At 45.3% G+C, this 22,047-nt stretch overlaps 1 non-coding gene across 1 annotated transcript; it reads right to left on the bottom strand.

Annotated features, from left to right (window-relative positions):
* Window positions 1-407: 407 nt before the first annotated feature.
* On the bottom strand, window positions 408-481 carry TRNAR-CCU (transfer RNA arginine (anticodon CCU)). Its single transcript has one exon. It is a non-coding gene; the product is annotated as a tRNA-Arg (tRNA).
* Between the last annotated feature and the right edge of the window lie 21,566 nt (window positions 482-22,047).

Genomic DNA, 22,047 nt, shown 5'->3' with positions numbered 1-22,047 from the left:
TGTTGGGGTACTGGCTGATGTTTGCTTTTGTGTCTCAACCAGCCTCCATCAAGAATGTAGTGGTATGAACCCCGTATCCATGGCTTTGCTGGTATTCCTTTTGGGGCATATCCTGCGTTCTTGTGCGGGGAGCGGGAACTGAGTCCCTGTATGACACCTCTCCCCCCACTCCAGTTCAAGCGTTGTTTCTCAGTCTAGTTGTGTAGCACACAGCCCCCTGGCCCATGCTCATATTATGAGCCTTGCGCTCCGCCAGGCTGAGGCAGTCTGTCACCAGTCGTTGGTCGGCCGCCCACAGCAGCTCATGCTGGCTGCCGGCCACTCACGCCGACCTCTGGCTGCTCACGGCAGCCCAGCTCCAGGGAGAGCAGTTGTTCACAATCTTAGCTGTAGAGGACGCAGCTCACTGGCCCATGTGGGAATCGAACCGGCAACCTCGGCGTTAGGAGCACCGCGCTCCAACCACCTGAGCCAACGGGCCGTCCTGGGTTCAGTATTTTAAACAAGTTCCTCATGCAAATCCGAGGTCTACTGAAACTTGAGTTCCTTGGCAGGGGAGAGAGAATGTGCCAAGACTGGAGGCGGAAGAAAGAAGGAAAACCATTTATCAGAGAAGAAAAATTTCCTTGGAAACCACTTAATGAGATCAGCCAATTTCAGAACTCAAAAGAGGACTAGAGATCCCGAATCTGGGCCAGAGCCTCTCCATTTGGAATGTGCACAAGAGTCGCCTGGGGGTCCTGTTCCTACGCAGGAGGCTGGGCTGTGGGACCTGAAATGCTGCGTTTCCGGCTGGCTCCCAAGTGAAGCCTTGCCGCCAGTCTCGGGATCACAGTTTTCAGCGAGGGTTAGTTAGTATTTTACAGGTGAGGAAACTGAGGCCCAGAGAGAATACCTGTTCCAAGTTGCAGTCATGAAAGCCAACACTTTGTGGGGCTTTTGTCTAAGGATGAGGAGCTTTGGAGGAGCCCATTACCAGGGGGCAACCGAGAGCAGGCTGCACTCACTCCCATGAGGACCGCAGACTGCGGCCAGTCCTGGAGCTGAGCTGCAGTAGACAGACTTCTCAACACCATTGGGATGACCTGTGGAGCTGCCGTGTGGCCGTTTTCCCACAGTCTTATTTCTTATCACCACTACTGCATCTTCCAGGTCAAGTCTTTTGAATTCTTCTTGGAATTCCATGAGACTTCTTGGGCAATACCGTGTTTCCCCGAAAATAAGACCTAGCCAGACAATCAGCTCTAATGCGTCTTTTGGAGCAAAAATTAATATAAGACCTGGTATTATATTATATTATAGCCAGTATTACATTATATATTTATTATATTATATTATGTTATTTACATTATATTATATTATATTATATTATATTATATTATATTATATTATACTGGGTCTTACATTATATAAGACCCGGTCTTATAGTAAAATAAGACCGGGTCTTACATTAATTTTTGCTCTAAAAGATGCATTAAAGCTGATTGTCTGGCTAGGTCTTATTTTTGGGGAAACACGGTAGTATGACCCAGTGCATTAACATGCGCCCAGAGTTGAGCATAGTTTTGGTCCAATGCTAGTGCGTTCAACAAGTCAGCTAAGTATCCTGGTTTGCAAGAACAATATGGATTAGTAATCTATTAAATATACTCCTCAGTATCAGGATGGGGAGCACTTCTTCATACAAGAAATCCTGTTTCATGCCGTGACTAGTGCACTCAGGGAACTGGTTATCTCAGAGCTGGTACAGATTCAAAGCAGCTTTCACACCCTCCTGAAGGATGGATAAGATAGTTTATCACCCTTAATGGAAGGGGATGCTTGGGCGTTGGGGTCAGAGAAGCTGTCCTTGCCCTCAGTTTCCCTGTCAGCGACAGAACTCAGGACAGGGTGACTCAAGAACCGACCAGAAGCACATTTTGTAATTGTTAATTTCCAGGTACTGAAGAACTGCAATAGGGTATTTCAACTAAAATTAACAAAAATGTTACCAGAACCTCTCTCCACAAACACACAGTCGTATAGGCACCCCCCGCCACCCTTCTCTACCTATACCCTCAAATAAGCATCTTTTCCTCTGGTCTCAAAACAATTTCTGTTGGAGAGAAATGTTTCTGTGTTAGAATGGCCTATGCTCTTTCCCAAAGCCATGAGCGGGTCTCTTTGAAACATCACATGTTACATTTATCTCTCTTCCCTCTCATCCAACAACACATTTTCCCTGAGCCCTCTTATCTAGAAATGCTAACGAGGGCACAGAAGAATGGTAAACCGAATCTTCTAGACTTTCCAGTCCCAATCAGAGTGAAGTTTGAAAGCATTTCTTAGGATCAGAGTCCAAGGAAAAGTTAATTTTTGGTTCTGGGCGTGTGGACTTAGGCTTTTGTGCCAGTGAGGAGTAAGGACGTGGAATGAGTAAAAACTCTTTGGAGGCAGGGGTGAGAGGGTAGGAGGGGAGTAGGGCCTCCCTGGAGCCTCGGGTCATTAGTAATCTGCTTTGTGAATGAAGCTAAAGGGGGTGGGGGGTACACATACTTGGAATTCCTTTATCTGGGTGGGCTCCTTCTCTTCAGATTTTCAGGATGTGGGAAATGGAAGATGAAAGAAGCTGCATTTCCAGCCTATCAGGTTACAGTGTGTAAAATGGAGAGGGAATGAAGGAGGGGGGCAGTGTGGAGAGGGATGGGAGAAGGCCTCTGAGAGGGGCCAGGGAAACCTAGTTTGGGAACTGCCTGGGGAGAGTGAGAAAGAAAGAGTGTTGGGGCGTGCAGATCACGTTTCACATCACGTCAGAGCTGTGGAATTTCCTCTCTTCTGGGGGGAGGCCTGTGAAGATAAAGTTGGTTTAAGGTTAGTCCGTGATGAATAATAGCCCAAAGGGGACCGATGGAGGGTGTTACTAAGTGACTGGTGTTTACAAGCAGACATTTCGTGGTGGGGAAGGGAGGTGGGAGTGGGGCCATCTTCAGTCTGAGTTGTTAACCAAATTCTGTGACCCGAAGATGGAGTCCATGTATGGATTTTATTTTCTGTCTGACCCCTGTGGTATGCAGAGCCCTGAACTGCGGGCTGAGAAGGGGAGGGAAAGGAATGGGAAGGTAATTAGAAAAGGCGGGTGGACCTCCTATGTGGATGAGGGATCCCGGACCCTGCAGGCACAATCCAAATTCTGCTTTGTGTCTCCGGCGTCCCCAGGGCAGTCCTGGCAGGCTCCGTTTCTGTTCTGATTAAGCCACGTGCTCCACACCACACAATTGTCGCTGGCCCTGCTCTTGGGAGGACCTTTCCTCCCAAGAGATGTGTTTATTTTTAAAATTCTACCCAGACAGGTATCCTTCCTTGTTGTCTGTTATGAAAAAGAAAACACCCACCTCAGAACCTCCACCCCGAGTGTGAATGGAACTTGTGTGAGGCAGGGTAAGTGATTCCTAAGGCCAGTGATGCCCTCTTTTTTAGGGAAGAATAAAAACCGTGGAAGACCATCGGGTCAAATCGGGACCAAAAATAAAATCCTGCTCTCGCAGAGAGACAGGCCTTAAAGCATAGGGGGTGGAAAAGCATGTTTAGAGAAAAAGTGTATTTATTAAACCTTGATACCAACCATAATCAGGCAATGTATTGTTCTAATATTATGATGGATAGAAAGTTATTAGATGGCATATAAATCACCACATACTACAGATGACAAAAATATTGCTTGTTTTCAAAAAATTAGAATACAATCAAATACGCTTGTCACAAACCATACCAAGCTTCACTTAATCTTTTTTTTTGTTTTTTTTCTCCCTGTTTTAGAAAGCTGTTTAAGATTTTACAGTCTATCAGGGCCATCATTTTCGAACATCTATTAGTACCATATTGTAGTCGCGTGAGAGGTTCAGTTAATAAAGATTTCTGTTTGATAGATTGCTAGAGCAAACAGACTTGCACTATCGCCTTTGAATTGCTACTGAGCTACAATACACTGTCCATTTTTTATCATTTTACAAACCATACACTCATATTCTCCCTCTCCTTTCCCAATGCCCTCCCCCCAACAGTTTGCAAAAAATAAATATTATTATATGTCCTCCTTTTTGCATTATCTGCTCTCGGCTACCTTCCCGATGAAAGCTGTAGCCTTGAACCTTGCCAGACTCAACCGAGCTTCCCTAACCCATGCTGTTCCTTCTTAACACTCATATTTTCTAAGTGTGACCTTTTTTTTTTTTTTTTTTTGGCAAGGTCTAATAAATTTGGGAGGGGTACTATTATTTGAACTGGTCCTTCTGGACTTCTTAGTGGTTTCCTAAGAGCAGGTAAAGGTAGTAACCCAAATGATATTTCCTGTGTGCCCAAGTAAAATAAGTCAACAGCATGTTTTTCTATTCTTAGTTGAAATGAAAATTAATTTTTGAAAGTCCTGTAGTCAGCTTAGGCTATCATAACCTGCTCCTGACCTTCGTGGTGGAGGATCTAAGGACTTGAATGTTAAAATTAGAACTGACGTGGAGTACTGGCCCTGTATACCAGCTGGGCACCTTATTTTTATTTAACTAACACTTATGCAGCATTTACTATGTGCCAAGCACTGTTCTAAGCATTTTACAAATATTTGCTTGGCTAATCCTCGTAGTAGAGTTATTATTATATAACCCTGTTATGAAATAGTGTAATTATGATCCTCACTTTACAAATGAGGAATCTGAGACATGGAGCTGTGAAGTCATTGGCCAGCCCATCAACATGACTTGAGCTCGCCTCCCTAGCATGTCCTCTATTAGGTGGGAGTTGGGGACACCACCTTGCAACCTGGGACAAGTCATTCAGCCGTGCTGGGGCCATGTGAAGGGTGGGAAACCATGGGTAGCAGGGAAGACAGGGCATTACATGGACATGAAAAACAAAAGAGCAAAGCCAGAAGAAAGGGAGATTTCACGGGCTGCTCCTTCCACTCCCATTCCTATTAGAGCAGCATAGCAGGTCTCTAATACCTTCTTATAATTCAATTCACAACCTCAGTCCTGTACCATTTCCGTTTCCTTGAACTGCATCTAGACATGATCTGGTCCCCACCAGCTTCTGACTTCATTACTCATTCTGTTTACAGCTTGTCCTCACCCTTCAGACTGCCCTGATTTCCCAGATAGGAATTTGGCTGCCCTCATTGACTATGATTCAGATTTTTGTCCCAGCCACATCACACCAGGGCCTTCTGTATGCAAAGACTTCTGGTCAGATGGGTACCCTGGAACCCCCTCTTCCTTCCCTCCTCGAAATCCCTTTCATGGGTAAAGCAGGCTCTATGAATATATCCTTCTCCAGAGAGTTAGGGCCGGGCTATGCAGGACCTTGAATGAAATATGGGGGGAAACCATTGAAAGGTTGGAAGCTGTGGGGGGGATGATGTGATGAAGGGGGCTTTTAAGCAGATGAGGTGGTTGTACAGGATAGGTAAGGCAGGAGGCAGGGGCTCTTGTGAATAAGGGACAAGTGACAGACAAGAGAGGGCAGAGGCGAGGTGCCAGTGGCAACAGAAAGGGAGAAGCATGTATGGAAGGCAGAAGAAACATCTCACCACACTTGGCCGTTGCCTGGATTTGAAGGGCAAGAGGGTGTGGAGAGTCAAGCACTGGGATTGTCCAAGATTTCCTATCTGAAGCATCTGGGAAACTGATGCCTCAGCCCTCAGGAGAAAGTGGAAGGGCCAAGGATAGTGCCTGGCAATTAGGTAGGCTCAGGAAATGTTTACAGAATATATTTATGTCAAATCTCTAATCTTGTCATTAAAATAGTAATGCCACCCAGAAAGAGAAAACTGGGATCCTTGTACACCTTTGTCTTAAGGGAAAGAGAAAGGCTGGTCAGGAGAGGCTAAGGAGGAGTACACCCTGTGAATGAGGTGTTTCCTGCCAGGGCTCACCTGTTTGGGGGAGAGCAGGGAATGAGAGGAACCCAGAAGAGAAACCTCACCTTTACCCTTATCAGAGCTTCATCTAGAACTTCCCTGTGCCCAGAAGTGCAGGATGGGGAGCACCAGGGGGGAAGGAGAGGCAGGGCAGACAGCAGGGTGGGTGAGGAGCAGCCTCCAGTCAGCCACTGACTGCAGAAGTCCGAGTGTGGGGGCTTCACGGGTGTCCAAGAGGGAGACCCACCAGCAGCACCCGGCGGGCGGGCGCAGGGAGCCACTCTGACCAGGTGGTGGCCGTTGTTGTCGTAGTTCCAGGTCTGTTCTTTACATCTGAAGTAGAGAACTAGTCTGGGGCTCTTTGAATTCTAGAGAAATCCACTGCTCTCTCATTACTCAGTTATTTCAGCCTCCTCCTCATCCTTGACGTCACTTCATTTTCCATTTACTGTCTCCTTGCTGTCACGGCAGTTAATCCTCTCTTACCCATGTAACTTTTTCTCTTATCTCCTTCTCCCTGGAAACTTAGGCCAGGATTGAAAACAATCCCCCAAAGAGGGAAAAACTCTAACACTAATTAAATTTTTTTCCCTGTGTCCACGTTTGACCATAGACGTGTTTTTTATTCTCATTTTTAACTCTGTATTACGATTGTAGGGGGCCAAGCGCTCTGTCAGGCTTTGAGAAGGTGTTTTATAAGGAATACATAGGACCTTCCCTCCAGATCACAGTTTGATTGATGAAGGTGATAGTCCCGGCAGCTACCATTTATTTTTTCAGTGCTAGGTGATGTGTTAATTGATCTACATTCATTCTCACTGAGTCCTCCCAGGGACCTGTCAATTACATATGCCTACGACCCCCGTTGGACAGATGAGGAAATTAAGACTCAGGGATTAAGTAACTTGTCCGGTTATAGCTGTGAGTGTTGGTTCCAAGCTGGCATTTCTGGAGTACTTACGACGTGCCACGCTCTGTACCGGTGCTTCCCTCTGAATCCTCAGGAAACCACTGTGAGGTGAGCATTCTTATTATCCTCACCTTCCAGGTCAGGAGGCAGGCTCAGAGAGGTTAAATCGCGCACAAATATCACACTACTAGAAAGCAGGGGAAGCAGGCTGTCCCCCTAAGCAGCACACTTGTAGTCTGCTCTCTGACCAGTGCATTTAGTTATTAAAATACCAAAAGAAACCCTATGCAATTTGGTTTTATCCCTGAAGTGACCCCAGGGAAGGACCCTCAGGACAGCATTGTATCAAGGTTCCAAGGTACTCCCTGACTGTGGAAGAGAGCGGTGGTGGCAGGAGAGGTCTGGAAGGATGAATTGGTTAATGTGCAAAGGGAAGGGCAGACGCAGCTAAGTGGTGTTAGGACAGCCTCTGTGCGTGCCCTGGAAATGCAAACAGCCCTGGGCTTGGCTTCCACGGCTGGCCCGGGTGGCTGGCGCGCAGCCTGCTGGAAGGGAAGCCCCAACGGAGGGAGCAGCCGCAGGACCCTACAGCAGTGGCTTCCCCCTCTCTGACCTTTAGCTTGAGCTGATGAATTGGCAGCAACTGTGTGACATCAGGGAGACATTTTCTTCTGTGTGAGTTCAGAGCTTCCATTTACAAATTCCTCAGTCACAAGACAGAGGCTGCAGAAGCCCAGGCACACTTGTGGCGGCAGCAGGTGACGTGCACTTGCTCCAAGTCTTCCAGAAGTCTGCGTAATCCCAGGGATTCCGGGAGGCCTCGGGGATGGCCATGTAAGGTGCGATCGCTGGCCTTACTTATCCCCGCAGGGCTGCCAGCTCTGAGGAGCCCTGCAGTGACGTGAGGGGATCACAGACTGGGCACGCCGGGCAGGCGCCCAGGAGCCGCGTCTCCCCTGGCAGTTCTGCATGACCACCCTCTCTTGTCCTTATCCCTGGTGAAGACTCGCACTCGCTTAAAATTAAGTGAGCTTGAGAGTTACCCAAACATATTTTTTCTTATTTTTTTTTCCAGGACTTTATTGGGAAACAGTGTGTACTTCCAGGACTTTTTCCAAGTCAAGTTGTTGTCCTTTCAATCTTAGTTGTGGAGGACGCAGCTCAGCTCCAGGTCCAGTTGCCAGTTGTTAGTTGCAGGGGGCGCAGCCCACCGTCCCTTGCGGGAGTGGAGGAGGCGAACAAGCTACCTCATGGTTGAGAGCCCGCACTCCAACCAACTGAGCCACCCAGGAGCTGAGCGGCAGCTCATTGACCTCATTCTAGTTAGTTGCGGAGGGCGCAGCTCGCTGGCCCATGTGGGAATCGAACCGGCAGCCCTGTTGCCCAGAGTTCACGCTCTAACCAACTGAGCTACCCCTCCGCCCTTTTTTCTTAACTTTTGTGTGAGACAAGTGCATGTGTGTGTTGAGGAATCTAATGTCTAAACTTCAGAGGGGTAGAAGAAACCATTACTTTAATACAGCAACGGTCAGAGTTGAAGGGAACTTAGATCTTTAAATACTGCAAGCCCTTTATTTTATAGAGGAGGAAACTGCAGGCTCAGAAAGAAGTGACTTGCCCAAGGTCTCACAGCACATTAGTGGCAGAGGCAGGACTAGAATGATAAGATTGGGCAAGTTTCTCTCTGGGGCTTCAGTTGCTTCACTGATGAAATGACACGGTGGAATTTAATGATGTCAAAGTTTTTTCTCCAGATCTTAAAATATGAAATCGTAATTGAGTGACTCTCCTAAGTTCCCCGAGGATCCTAGTGGATCTAGTGGGGCAGGGCCCTGGGCAAGGCAGGAGCACGGCTATGAAGGCTGGGCGTTAGATGAACAGATGACTCTCAAACTTCGAGACAGATGATTTCATTACTTTTGCTACCCATCTCTTCACTTCAGTCCCTGCCCCTCCCCTTGCCTTTGGAAACCAACATTTATCTCTGAGCAGCTACCCATATTCCTCTTTTCCCTTCCTTCCCAACCCACAGACATATGAGGTCAACAATTAAGTTTGTGAACTCATCCTAGAAAAAGTGCTACATACCTCATTGCTGAATATCACTACGGTCACCTTCGAAGTACTCCCCTTGGGAAACGATGCACCGACGTCAGTGCCTAGTCCACCCTTCAAAGCAATTTTGGAACTCTTTTTCTGGAATGGCCATCAGAGCTGTCGTCATATTACCCTTGAAGTCCTGAATGTCATCAAAATGTCTTCCTTTCAATATTTTATCTTCGGGTAAAGAAAGAAGTCACTGGGGACCAGATTAGGTGAGTAGGGAGGGTGTTCCAATACAGTTATTTGCTTATTGGCTGAAAACTCCCTCACAGACAGTGCCGTGTGAGCTGGTGCAGTGTCGTGATGCAAGAGCCATGAATTGTTGGCGAAAAGTTAAGGTCATCTAACTTTTTCATGCAGACTTTTCAGCACTTCCAAGTAGTAAACTTGGTTAACCAATTGTCCAGTTGGCACAAATTCATAATGAATAATCCCTCTGATGTCAAAAAAGGTTAGCAACATTGTTGCAACAAGTTCACGAACTTAATTCTCAGACCTCGTACACGTTCCTTAATTTCTGCTTATTTTCTGGGCCAGTATTACTCCAGCTTACTCATACATCTATAGCTTTCTACTACCTTTATTGAGGAATCACTGACTATGTGCAGGGTACTACATATTGTCAATGTGAGAAACATCCAAGCCTGTAGAAAATTTTTATTTAAGAGTTTATTTGAGCCAAAGTGACATGTGCCAGGGAGCAAGATCTCAAATGCTCCCGAGAATAAGTTTCGTAGCTTTTTTTATGCCTTTGAAATTAAGGAGGCAACATAAGGAATATTACGGTTTGGAGGTGGGAGAAAGCAAGGCGGGGATTGGATTACAGAATAGTTAACAAGATTATGTGCTCTCTTGAGGGTTAATACCTCCTTCAAGGGGTATTACTTCTGGTATTTCAAAGGTGAGTTAACCTAGATGCACGAGAACAATGGACAAGGCTTGCTTAAGGCAAAGACTAACCTTTTACTACAAAAGCTATATGCCTGGGGTGTGACCTGCCCTGTTAGGAATTTATGATCAGATCACCCTGTGAGGTTACTTTCCATAGAAACCCCTTTTTTGGTTCACAATAGGTTTCATTGTCCCACCTAATTCTCCTACTTTCATCCTCTGATTTAGGTTATCCTCCCATAATGCAGATGTTTACGTACTCGCATATAACCATAGCTAGTAAGTGGTGAATCCCTAAAGTGACTCAAATCTGACGGGAGACCAGGCTTCATTTCCTACACTACCTCTCTCGTTATCCCCTGCATTACCTGTCTGGAGGCCCTGAAGCTCTCCCTGTGGCCCGTCAGTTCACTTGGGTGTCACAGGTGGTCACGTGACTGAGCACCCAGTATCCTGTGAGGACCCAATATCTTTGTCGTATTCCATCACCACAGACTTTGACGCCCTTCTGTCATTATGAATACTCAGGACTGAGGCTCAGCGTAGGGAGAAGAATCAGGATCACTGGTGTCTTTCATGACTACTGGACAAAAATTCAAAGGAATCAGTTATCATTTTGTTCCTCTGAGCATCCTAGGAGCTAAAGAGAATGTAAACCCACTAAGTTGTTAGTCTTGATAAACTACGTTACACAGAGCCATTTGCAGACATTTACTGAATCCTGTAGTTCTGGTACTAAACTATCTTTCTGCCACCCTGAGTCATGTTCCTTGTGGCATCTCCAGCTGGTCAGCAGGTCACACAAGGTGGGATGGAGGCAGCAGCTGAAAATGCAGTAACACCCTGTAAGATTCCAGGAACCCACCGGGAGTTGTGACTCTTCTCAAACAAGTGTGGGCAAAAGTCTGAGGGCTGAGAGGTTAGGTGGATGGGATTTGGTGTAAAACCATGCAGGTTCCCTCAGGGCCCAGCCTTTCCTTTGTTCATTCCTTGTTCATCCCTTCCCTTAAACAATTATTGAGCATGCGCACGGGCGTGTTAGATCTGGGACTGTGTTGGATGCTGGGAATTCCAAAATGAATACTCAAGAAGTTAATATTCTAACACTGGAGACTAACATATGCAAGCCATTATTATAGGGCATGAACATGCTGTCCTAGAACCATGGTTCCTTAATGGAATGAGGAATTTGTTCTGCTGGGCTGGGGGTTAGGGGCTGGTTTGGGAAGGCCTCCCTGGGAGGGCGGCCTTCTGAGCGGAGTCCTGAGATAAGAGGAGAGGAAAGCACATTCCAGACCTAGAGTGAGCGCAGCTTAATCCGGGCACTTGGAGTCTAGCGTGTTCCACAGAGAGCCAGTATGTCTTTTTACGCAAACAACAACTTTTGCTGGTATCAGTCTAGATCACCATCCTCATCAAAGCTAACATTGATAGAACTTACTAGTGCCAGGCAGTCTGCTTAGTGCTTTACTGACATCTTTTTAAATATACAACAACCGGAAGAGGTAGGTATTATTAACGCTATTTTACTGGTGAGGAAACTGAAACTTAGAGAGAAGTTAGGATACTAGCCAAGGTTAGGAAGCACTTATGCTCTTAATCACTGCACTCTATCTTCCCGGTTTGTTCTTTTCCCTTTGTTTTGTGGATGCTTGTTTTTGTGTTTTGAGGGGTGTGCTTTTTCTCGTGTGTGTGTGTGTGTGTGTGTGTGTGTGTGTGTGTGTGTGTGTACGTCCAAGCCCCTTCCTGTCTGATAGGGCACGCTGGGAGGTCAGCCATTCGGCTTTGGCCTTCTCTATCCCCCCATAGTGTTCCAGCAAGTGAATCTGCATAAATTGAACCAAGCCTGAAGTTCTGTTTGTTTGGGTTTTTTTCCATGAGAAAATTAAACCCAAAGAAGAACCAAAACATACTCAGCAGAGCTTATTGTACCACTGCTACTGCCGGAAGCATTTGCCTTGGGACCAGGTTAGCCAAGTTGACGTTATTGGAAAGTGGTCTTTTACATATACGTGTGGGGTGTGTGTGCAATGGGTGATGTTACGGATTGGAAATTAATTAGGTTCAGATTTCGCAGAGCTTCAAATGCCATTTAGAGAGTTTGGACTTCATTTTATGGAGATATAAAAAAAAGGGAAGGGAAAGGAGTGTTTATTCTGCCCGGGCACTATGGGAGCACACACCTTTTCACCTTCCACCTTGGTGATCAGTGAGGTTTTTGAATAGGGCAGGGGTACATTGAGTTTAAGATGAACCTGTGTTGGATGCAGGAGGCATTAAGGGAAAGGGTTTAGAAGCAGAGATTCCAGTTTGCAAGTTAGGGTAAAACCTAGGGATGAAGGGTAGGGATACCAAACGGGACATTTTATAAAGACACTAACACATGATAAATATATTTTTATATATAAACTCTGGTTTATCAGTTTCCAAGTTTGATTTCTGGATATTAGGTTTTTAATGGTGGACCCCACTTGTATAGTTATAACAGGTTCTCTTGCAAATCTCTTCTTTGAGTCCAGGATGTCACTTGTTGTCTGTACCTGAATGAAACTCAGATATATAAAAGCTTGAATCTGAGTCTAAACTTAGCCCCCTGCTGACTTGGAGGAAAATCTAAACTTGGCAAAATGCCTGCATCTCTCTTCAAGCTTGCAGTCTAAAAAGTAGCTCTCTACCACCCCCCCCCAACTAATGAACTATATCTAATAGCCTCTCTTTAGAGTCCTTTGAGAAAGAGATGGCGTTTGTTTTTGACCTCATTATCCATTTCAGCCTGTCCTTGATGAAAATAATCACCCCACAGGCAGGTGCATTCCTCACATTCCTTTCTCCGCTAGCTGTTAAGACGTCGTTAGCCCCAGTGACCATGGGAAAATGCTGCTGTCTGCTTCAGAGAGGCTAAGGGGAGTGGGCACAAGATAACAAGAGGTGAAGAGGTCAGAGTGGAGGCCCTTTCATCTTTTCAGGCTGTTTCCAATCCAGACAAAGGATTCCGTCCAGGGGTGCAAGGCCCACGCGGCTTTATTTTATGGTCTGGCCCTGAAAGGCGGTTGGGAGGGCCGTGCGGTATCTGGATATTGTTTGGGAGGCGAATGGCTGGCTCCCAGGAAGTCCTCGACTCCTGGGGGAATGCTAAGTGGAAGGAAGGGCAAGCAGCCCCTGTTTCAGCGGAAGAGACCACCCAGCTACTCAAAGGAGAGTGTGAAGGGCTTGAATGGAATGAGCCTTCCTGCAGGATTTATCATTCAGACTGTGAGATTAAGGGTGTGAGGCTGTTTAGAGGCTTCAGATGGGGTAATTCTAGGATTGGCAGCAGAAGAAAAACAGGGAAGGAAGGGGGTGAAGTGAGGGGGGAAAGGGAGGCAGGGGTGGTGTGGAGATGGATGGAGAGTTAAGGGCAGTTTGGAAACCTGCGAGTGTGAGGACGGAGTGATCCAGATTTCCTCCACTTGCCACTAACCTGCTTTATGACTTTGAACAAGTCATTTCTCCCGTTTGTCCAATGAAGCCATTGGAAGGATACCACAAGGCCCTCAAGGGGCTGCGTTGGAGTAAGGGGAGAAAAGACAGGCTGCTCCCCCCGCCCCCACCACTTTTTCTCCGCTTGCTTCACTGATTATGTTTTATTAGAAAAACAACATAGCCACGTCATCAATAATTGAAAGCCAATAGCTCTGCATCTCACCCAAATCCCCAATCCACTCCCCAGCATCTTCATGCAGTAGTAACTGCCTTTTGGGGGGATTTCCCATCGATCTTTGTTTTCAAATGGATATATATTTTAACATCTCTGTAGTGCACCTACAATTTTGTGCCCTGCCCACCCCCCACCCCCCGCTCCGCCCCAGTAAATTCATAGTGCTGGCTGTCTTCTGTTTGCCCCTGCAGATTCTCTCACCAACTGCCTTCACCTACTCTGTGCTCCAGGAGGCTGCTCTGTGCCCCTTTGCCCTCCTCTGCCTTTTGGTTGGGTTTGAGGGATATGTCTTTCTTTCCTCCCTCCCTTCCAGCTCACTGAAGACCTGCTGAGTCCCTCCATCAAAGTTCATAGCTCCTGTCTGGGGGCCCTCTCCAGGTGTTCTCGTCCATGTCCCAGTAGGGCCCCACTTATGTCTTCAGGCCTTGACTGGAGGTGGAAACAACTTCCCTCTGCTCGGATGCTTTTTCTAAACTCTGTCCACACCTTTGTAAATGGCCCCTTTATCAAACTGTCTTCAAATTTCCCAATTTTGATTGTGCCATCTATTTTCTGCTGGGACCCCAACTGTCACAGAATATACCGGGGGTGCCAAAAAATGTATACACATTTTAAGAGATGTTATCTATGTATGACTTTTCGAAGTTGAATTGAATTACGGTAGCAATGTGTAGTACGGCATTCGCTCAAATGATGGCGTTAATCAAATGAATGCTAGCGTCACCATGCAATAGGCAGGACAGTCAAAGAAAATGGCAGAGGCACAGTTGTGTTTTGAGGAGCTCAAGACCATTTTGAAGTGGTATTTGAAATTCGAGAATGTTCTTCTGACTTAACATCCCTTGACTTCTACCTATGAGGGATCTTAAAGGATATGGTGTACCATGGAAAACCAGCTACACTGGTGGTACTTCAGGAAGAAATTGAAACGGCATGCGCAGCGATACAAGTGGACGCTTCGGTCAACGTTGCTCAAGCAGTAGTTCGCCATAATCAGAAATGTCTGGACGCTGATGGTAACCACTTTGAGCACCTCTTGTAATTGCAGAATTCAGATGTGACTTGTATTCATCTTTTGCTATCGGTATATATTGAGTATTACAATTTTAATAGTTTTTTCCTTTCTTAAAATGTGTCTACATTCTTTCGGAATCCTCTGTATATTATTAGTATTTTTCAGATATATATACTGTAATTCGCTTCACCATTCACTTATTGACCCACATATAATTTGCTTCCTATTTTTTCAGTACCAAAACCTCAGTGAAATATTCCAAGACAAGAAATCATGGTTTCTTTTTATTGCAGGAACTTCCTTTCCTTTCTGGGTTTAAGTTCAAGGCAGGTGATTGATCCTTTCAGCAAGTATGTTTTTAGTTACAGACCTTGGCTGTCCTCAGAGAACTTACCAGCTGGTAGCACAAAATTGAGAAATGTGATGCTAGAAGAACAACTGAGTCAAATTATGTGAGATAGCTAGGAATTCAAAGATAGAGGAGGGATGGTTAGCTGGAAAAGGCCTGCTGGCTGGTGGGGCGATCTCAGGAGAGGGCTAATTATCACCCTGGTTAATTTATCATCGTCCAAAAGTGGGTCCTCATCTGATTTTGTTTGATTAGTATATAAAATAAGAGTGCAGATTATTTAGATTACACAGAGAAACATTTCTGTCAGGTGGACCTGAATCTTTGCGCCAACTTGGTTTGCACATTATGTCTTATAAGCAGAAGCCAAGTGGTGACTGGAGTAGTGTGTGGGGAACAGGTGTATTGCAAGGAATGGCCAGGTGACTTGAAAGCTTAGGGGCATCAGGCTGGTTAGTGAGACTCACAACCATCTCCACAGTAGGGATGACCTTGCCCATGGGACCTAAATATTCCACGTCTGTGAGCTAAGACCCCCTCCTCTATGCCTCCGTAGTGCTGGGATCTGCACTGTCAACTTGACCTTTGTAAGTCCACCTCTTCCTTGCTTTTGACCCTTTCTCTAAGGAATGCCTTACAATTTTAATCTGTGTTCTGCATGGGAATCACCCGGGGAGGGCTTGCAGTTTTAACGAGCACCCTGACCCCAGCCCCCACGATGCTCAAATGCCTTCAGTCTAGTACGACGGAGTCTTTTGCAGCCACTGAGTCTCTTTAAAAGAATGTCTTTCTCATCTCTGCTCTGACCCCCATTTTGCAGTCATTTACAATTTAATATTCAGATGGGCAACCTTCAGTTTTAATCTCTGGTTGAGGAGTGGGGCACTTTGTGGTTGTTGACTCCCAAAAACAGCAGTGGGGAGATCTCTGAGGAGGCAGGAGCTTCACCTGGGGGTTGGAGGACTGAAGATCAACTGGCTCAGACTTCCTGGTTTCATGCTGCTCCCAGCTGCCCAGGAGCTGCAGACCGACCACTCACCCTTCATTTCTGCCTAAAGCTGGAAAACCTAGTCACCTGAGATCTTCATTTCTCCTTTTAATAGAGGAAGGAAAAAAACCTATATAAGTGTGAAGTGACCTAGCTTGAGCCTTCAAAGCCATTCCCCTCAAAATTTTAAATAAAGAATTGAATTGAATAGGATGGGGAAAACAATCACAACCATATTAGTAACTCTGCTTTACATTTTAAAAACACTAGACAATTTCCAAAGCATTTGAATATCCACAATCTATTTGATCTTTTCAAACAACCCTGAGAGGTAGAGCAGGCATTATCATGCCCAGTCTCTAGATAAAACTGAGCCTCAGAGAGACCAAATGACATATCCAGGCTCAACCACCTGTTGGGTGGCAGAGCTTGGGTTCAAAGCTTTGAAATGCTCAGCATGCATTCACATCTCTTACCTCATGTACTATCTGCCCCCATCCCTGACATGTGCACCACATTTGCCCACAAAATGATTAAAAATGATTAAAAATTACCCAAGGACCCAGAGCCGGGAGCAAACTTGGGACTCAGACCCATATCTTCCCTCTTAGCCTGGGTTGCACGTCTTCTTGATTTTCTACATAAAAAGAATTACTGCAACAGTCGCTGTCTCTCACTCCAGGTTTTGTAAGATTTGGCCCTGCCATTCTCACTGCTACTACCCCACTCAGGGTTTCATCATCACCCACTAGAATTATTGCCATAGCAGTCACTCTAGGTTATTACTAGGCTATTAAGAGTAGAACAAACACTCATGGAACCCTACTATGTGCCAGGCCTGTGCTAAGCTCTGATGGGATGACTGTGCCTGGTCCCTGCCCTCAAGGACCTTCCAGGAGATACAGGGACCTGAAACAGGTCACTGCAATGGGACAAGGAAAGAGCAGCGATGGGGAGATGTGCAGGGACCTGAGGAGGTGCTGGGTGATGGTAGGCTGTTCCCTCCCATTGGTTGTACGGCCTTCGGGTTCTCTTCAACCATCGGCACTGAGTGTTCTGTGTGTCCCCTGGTCAAGATCCTTTCGTAACTTCATAGTGCCAAAACTTCAGCTTGGCATGTAGTGTCCTCCATTATCTGGCCACTGCATTTTATCATTTCGCAGTCCAACCCTCTGTGCCATACACAACTTTATCCTGATTGGCCTAGGCACTTCCTGCTTCATATTCCTATGATCTGATCGAAGAATCGTGGTTGTAACCCCAGTACTATTTATTGCTTGTGTCACTCTACTAAGCACTTTTTCATGTTATTTCGTGGAATCCTCACAACTCATTGTGGTAGGTATCATCTTCCTCATCTTGTATATGAGGAAATCAAGATTCAGAGAGGTTAAGTAACTTGCCCAAGTCACCCAGCCAGTAACTGTCTCCTCACTCTTGTGGCGCCCACACCTGAAATACATTCCCCTTCAGGGATCTCAATGTCACACTTCTCTCAATACACCCCAGAGACGCTCCCTCATCTTGAATTCCCTCAGTTGTTGCTTGCTCCCTTTCTACCATGCGATCATGGATTACTTAAGCTTCCATTGCCTTGAATTGTTCTCTAGTGATTTCATGGAGGTGCATTTGAGCTTGACTACAAACTACCATTCAGACTGGCTAGACAGCCAACATCCATAATAACAACTAACAATGTTGCTGAAAATGGAGACCAGTCATCAGAACACCGGTAGAGGCATATCAAGAAGGCCGTGCCATATAATTAGTACAGTTATATCTGGGCTACAGTTTCCTCACCTATAAAGTGCAGGGGCTCAAACCAGAGGATCTTTGGTCTACAAACATTTATTGTCCTCCCTATGCACCAGGCACTCTTCTAGGGAGTGGGGATAAAATAGCCCCAAATCCTTGTCCTCATTCTAGTAGAAAGAGACAATAGACAAAGTAAATACGTGAAGTATAATGATGTCAGATGGTGATAAGTGCTATGGAGAAATATAAAGCAGGGAAGGGGGAAAGGAAATGCCAAGGAGTGACATTATCTGACTTACATTTGAAAAGGCTCACTAGCTGCTGGTGGAGAATAGACTGTAATAGGATCAGCCAGTGAGTGAGCAGGAAGACCAATTAGGAGGTAATTGCAGCAATCCAGATGAGGGCTGGTGGTGTGGCTGGGATAAGGAATAGAGGAGGTTAGAAGTGGTCAGATTTTGGATATATTTTGAAGGTAAAGCCAGCATAATTTACTGAGGGATTGTACGTGGATCAGACTCAAGGACGTCTCCAAGGTTTTTGGGTTGGAAGGAAGGAACATCTGGAAGGATGGAGTTGCTATTAAATAAGATGCAGGTTCTGGGGTGGCCGATTAGCTTAGTCTGTGAGAGCGTGGTGCTGATGACACCAAGGTTGCTGTTTCGATCCCCGCATGGGCCACTGTGAGCTGCACCCTCCTTAAAAATAAATAAATAAATTAATTAATTAATAATAATAATAATAAAATATTCAGGTTTTGAGTAGAAAACCAGGTGGCAATAGAGAGGAATCAGGGGATATATGAGTCTAGAGTTTAAGGGAGAGGTCCAGTCTGGAGATATAAATGTCAGAACGATCAAGGTGTGGATGCTGTATCAGACATCTCTTAAGCAGCGCTTTAAATCCTCTTGGCCCCACCGCTTCCTCCAGCTGATGTAATGCAGCTGATGTTGGCCAGATTTGCAATGGGTACCCCTGCCTGCTTTGTGTATTTCTTGCTTCCTGCCCAGGGGTGGCTGTGGGACAATGGTGGGAACTCACTCAGCACTGCCCTATGTACAACCCAGAATTACAGGGAAGTTATGCTTATGGGGCCACCCTTAACCAATGGTGAATGGAAGCTGATGGATAAATGTGGATCCTCTTGATAGTCAGTTCTGAATCTCCTTAGAAGGTTCTGTGGAGCCAAGCCTCAGTCTCCCATTGTGGTAGCAGCTCAATAATGCATCCTCAAATTGGTTTCCCTTTCTTCTCTGTTTTCTTACCCTCTTCCTCATTTCTGCTCTATAAAATCTCATTCCCATATCAACTATTGGCATACAAACCTTTTATTACATTTCTGATTCTAGGGGGACCTAGAATAAGACGGGTGGCATTTAACTCCATGAGATTGAATGAGATCACCAAAGGGTTAATGAAGATCGGAAACAGATCCAAGGACTGAGCCCTTGGCCTCTCCCACATTTGTAGGTGAAGGAGTTGAGAAGAACCTAGCAAAGAAGACCCTGAAAAGTAACCGAGAGAATGTAGTGTCATGGAAGCCAAATCAAAATGTGTTTCAAGGAAGAAGGTGTGATGAGCTGATCCTTGCTGGGCAGTCAAGTGAGCTGAAGACTCGGTGATGACCATTAGGTTTGACCACTGGGGAGGGAACTGGTGACCTTAACGAAGAGCAGTCTGGGTGGGGTTGTGGAATGATTGATTGAAATGGGTTTGAGAGAGAAGCTGGAGGGGAAGTAGGGTCAAGAGAGACTTTTTAAAAAGATGGATGAAATTATAGCATATTTATATATATGCATATGCTGATGTGGATGAGTCAGCAAAGTGAGAAAAAACGATGAAGCAGGAGAGAGAAGGGAGCATTGCTGGAGGGAGGGGACCGAGTGGCTAGTGAAGGTGTTTGCCTTAGATAGGAGGACCAACAGTTTATCCCCAAACTGCAGGAGGGAAAGCAGAATATGTGAGCAAATTCTCACATCCCATGACTCCCTGGGTGCTTGAACTGGGCTTTCCACCATCCCCTTCCATTTTACATTTGAGACCCAGAGAGAAGTGACCTGCCCGAGGACATACCATGGGCTGGCATTAGAATCCGAGGCCCCTCCTGCTTTGCCCAGAGCCATCGGGCTCTCCTCTTAGACAGAATCCTGACTATACTCTACCACTCACCCCATCTGTGCTCTGGGTAGTGGATGGATGCCTAGTGGACTCCAGGAAGGGCATTAGAAGACAGAAATGGAGAAATAGGCAAATTTCAGAATAGGACCAGTAAGCCACCCAGTGAGTTCATTTGAAGATCTACTGATGAGTTCAAGGAATCTCCCTAGATGTATTTAGGAGTTAACTTAATCACTGTAAGGAAAGCTGTAAACCAGCAGATCGGGTTTGAGAAAAATCTGCCAAAATGCAGGAGGAGGATATTATAAATCCAAGTGCAGCAGAAGAGCACAATATTCCTTCTGGAATATCGATTCCTGATTTCAAATATTCTGTCAAGCCTTGTTTCCCAATTTGGTGTTTGGAAGTATGGTCCCTCTAAGATTAGATAGAGTTCAATGCAGCATGAGGAGTGGGCAGTGAGTTTCCCGGAGGGGGAGGCCATAACAAAGAAGCACAAACATGCTGGTCCCATGGAAGAGCCACACACCAGGCTTTGCCTTGACCTCTAAGAAACTTGCAAAACCACTGCATTCTCTTCCTCCTAATTCCATTCATTTCACAAACATACTCTGAGCTTTTGTGCTAAGTGCTACAGATATGCACAGTAAGGAAGTGGGGAGAGGGAGTATACAGAACAGATAAACAGAAAGAGGTCCTGACCTCAGATTTTATAGTCTTATAATAAGAATGAGCTATTCACACATTTGACTGTGATTTCCTGCCCACTGATCAGTGTCCTGTTTCTGTTATCTCAGTCCTGAACAGAAGCGGGTGTACAGTATGGGGAAACTGTCTTCAGTCACTTCAAAGACAGCTCCCTGACTGTGGATTCAAAAATATAAATTTTAAACTGCTCTTGGGTACAAATGACTCCCGTGTGAGTTTGTTGAGTGTGATCCACTTATCTCTCGGCCGATCACTAGTTAAATCCTGCCCAAGTAACTGAAAGCCTGTTTGTTTTACAACAAACAGGAGAGAGAGGCCCTGCTGAAATCTGGGCCTAGGGTAGAACCTTAAGCCAATGCTCTAAGATGTTTGTTTGGGAAATGCTTAAGCCAGTACAGTCAGTATGCCTCTCTTCCCCCTTTCCATCAAAACAGTATTTGAAGACACACACGGGCCTGGGTTCTGACTTCTACCACTTGGGGTGTTGAGGGTAGGCTGAGGAGATGAAGAGTTGGAATGTCACCATACGCTAGCAAGGAATGTTTCTCTGAAGAAATAATTATGATCTCTTTACGAGGTGTGATCAAAAACTACGGTGAATGTTTAAATAAAAAAATGTATTACAGTAAAAGACACATTGCCATTAATCCCCCTCAAAATACTCACCCTCACTTTAAACACACTTATCCCATGGTTCTTGCCACTTTCTGAAGCAGTTCTGGAAGTCCTCTTTCATGTCTTGAGTTGCGCTGTCATGGCTGCCTTGATGTCCTGAATCATTTCAAACCGTTTACCTTTCATGGTCAGTTTGACTTTGGGGAAGAGCCAGAAGTCGCACGGTGCTAAATACGGTGAATAAGGTGGATGAGGACACACCTAATGTTTTTATTTGACAGAAATTGTCATACACTAGAAGTTACTGTGTTCCCCCGAAAACAAGACGTAGCTGGACAATCAGCTCTAATGCGTCTTTTGGAGCAAAAATTAATGTAAGACCCGGTCTTATTTTACTATAATGTAAGACTGGGTCTTTAATATAATATAATAATATAATATAATATAATATAATATAATAGCGTCTTTAATATAATATAATAGGTCTTTAATATAATTATATAATATAATATAATATAATATAATATAATATAATATAATAGCAGGTCTTATATTAATTTTTGCTCCAAAAGCATTAGAGCTGATTGTCCAGCTAGGTCTTATTTTCGGGGAAACACGGTATGTGTGACTGGGGGCATTGTCGTGATGGAGGATGATTGACAGCACACTTTAAAACACACCTTCTCTCAACCGTAGCTCACACCCGATTGACTGCTCTTAACAAGTTGAAACTTGTCACACACTGTTACTAATGTTCCATGCGTTGCTTCCCGTATTGAAGATGCCTGCCTTTCTGCTGGATGGCACTCGGCAGCAGCATTCACCATATTTTTTGATCACACCTTGTATTTCTGTCACCCTTTGCAGCTGTTTTAAAGCACTTGCAATATTAGTGATTTCATCCTCACATCTTCCCCATGAGGTAGGTGGAATAGGTGTTTTTTCTTTTTTTTTTTTTAATTATTTACTTTTTTTCTGTTACAGTTGACATTCAGTATTATTTTACATTAG

The sequence above is a fragment of the Rhinolophus ferrumequinum genome, chromosome 3 (genome assembly GCF_004115265.2).
Source record: "Rhinolophus ferrumequinum isolate MPI-CBG mRhiFer1 chromosome 3, mRhiFer1_v1.p, whole genome shotgun sequence".
NCBI classification, from domain to species: domain Eukaryota; kingdom Metazoa; phylum Chordata; class Mammalia; order Chiroptera; family Rhinolophidae; genus Rhinolophus; species Rhinolophus ferrumequinum.
Note: the sequence above shows the minus strand (reverse complement) of the source record. Positions and strands in the feature narration are given on the sequence as shown.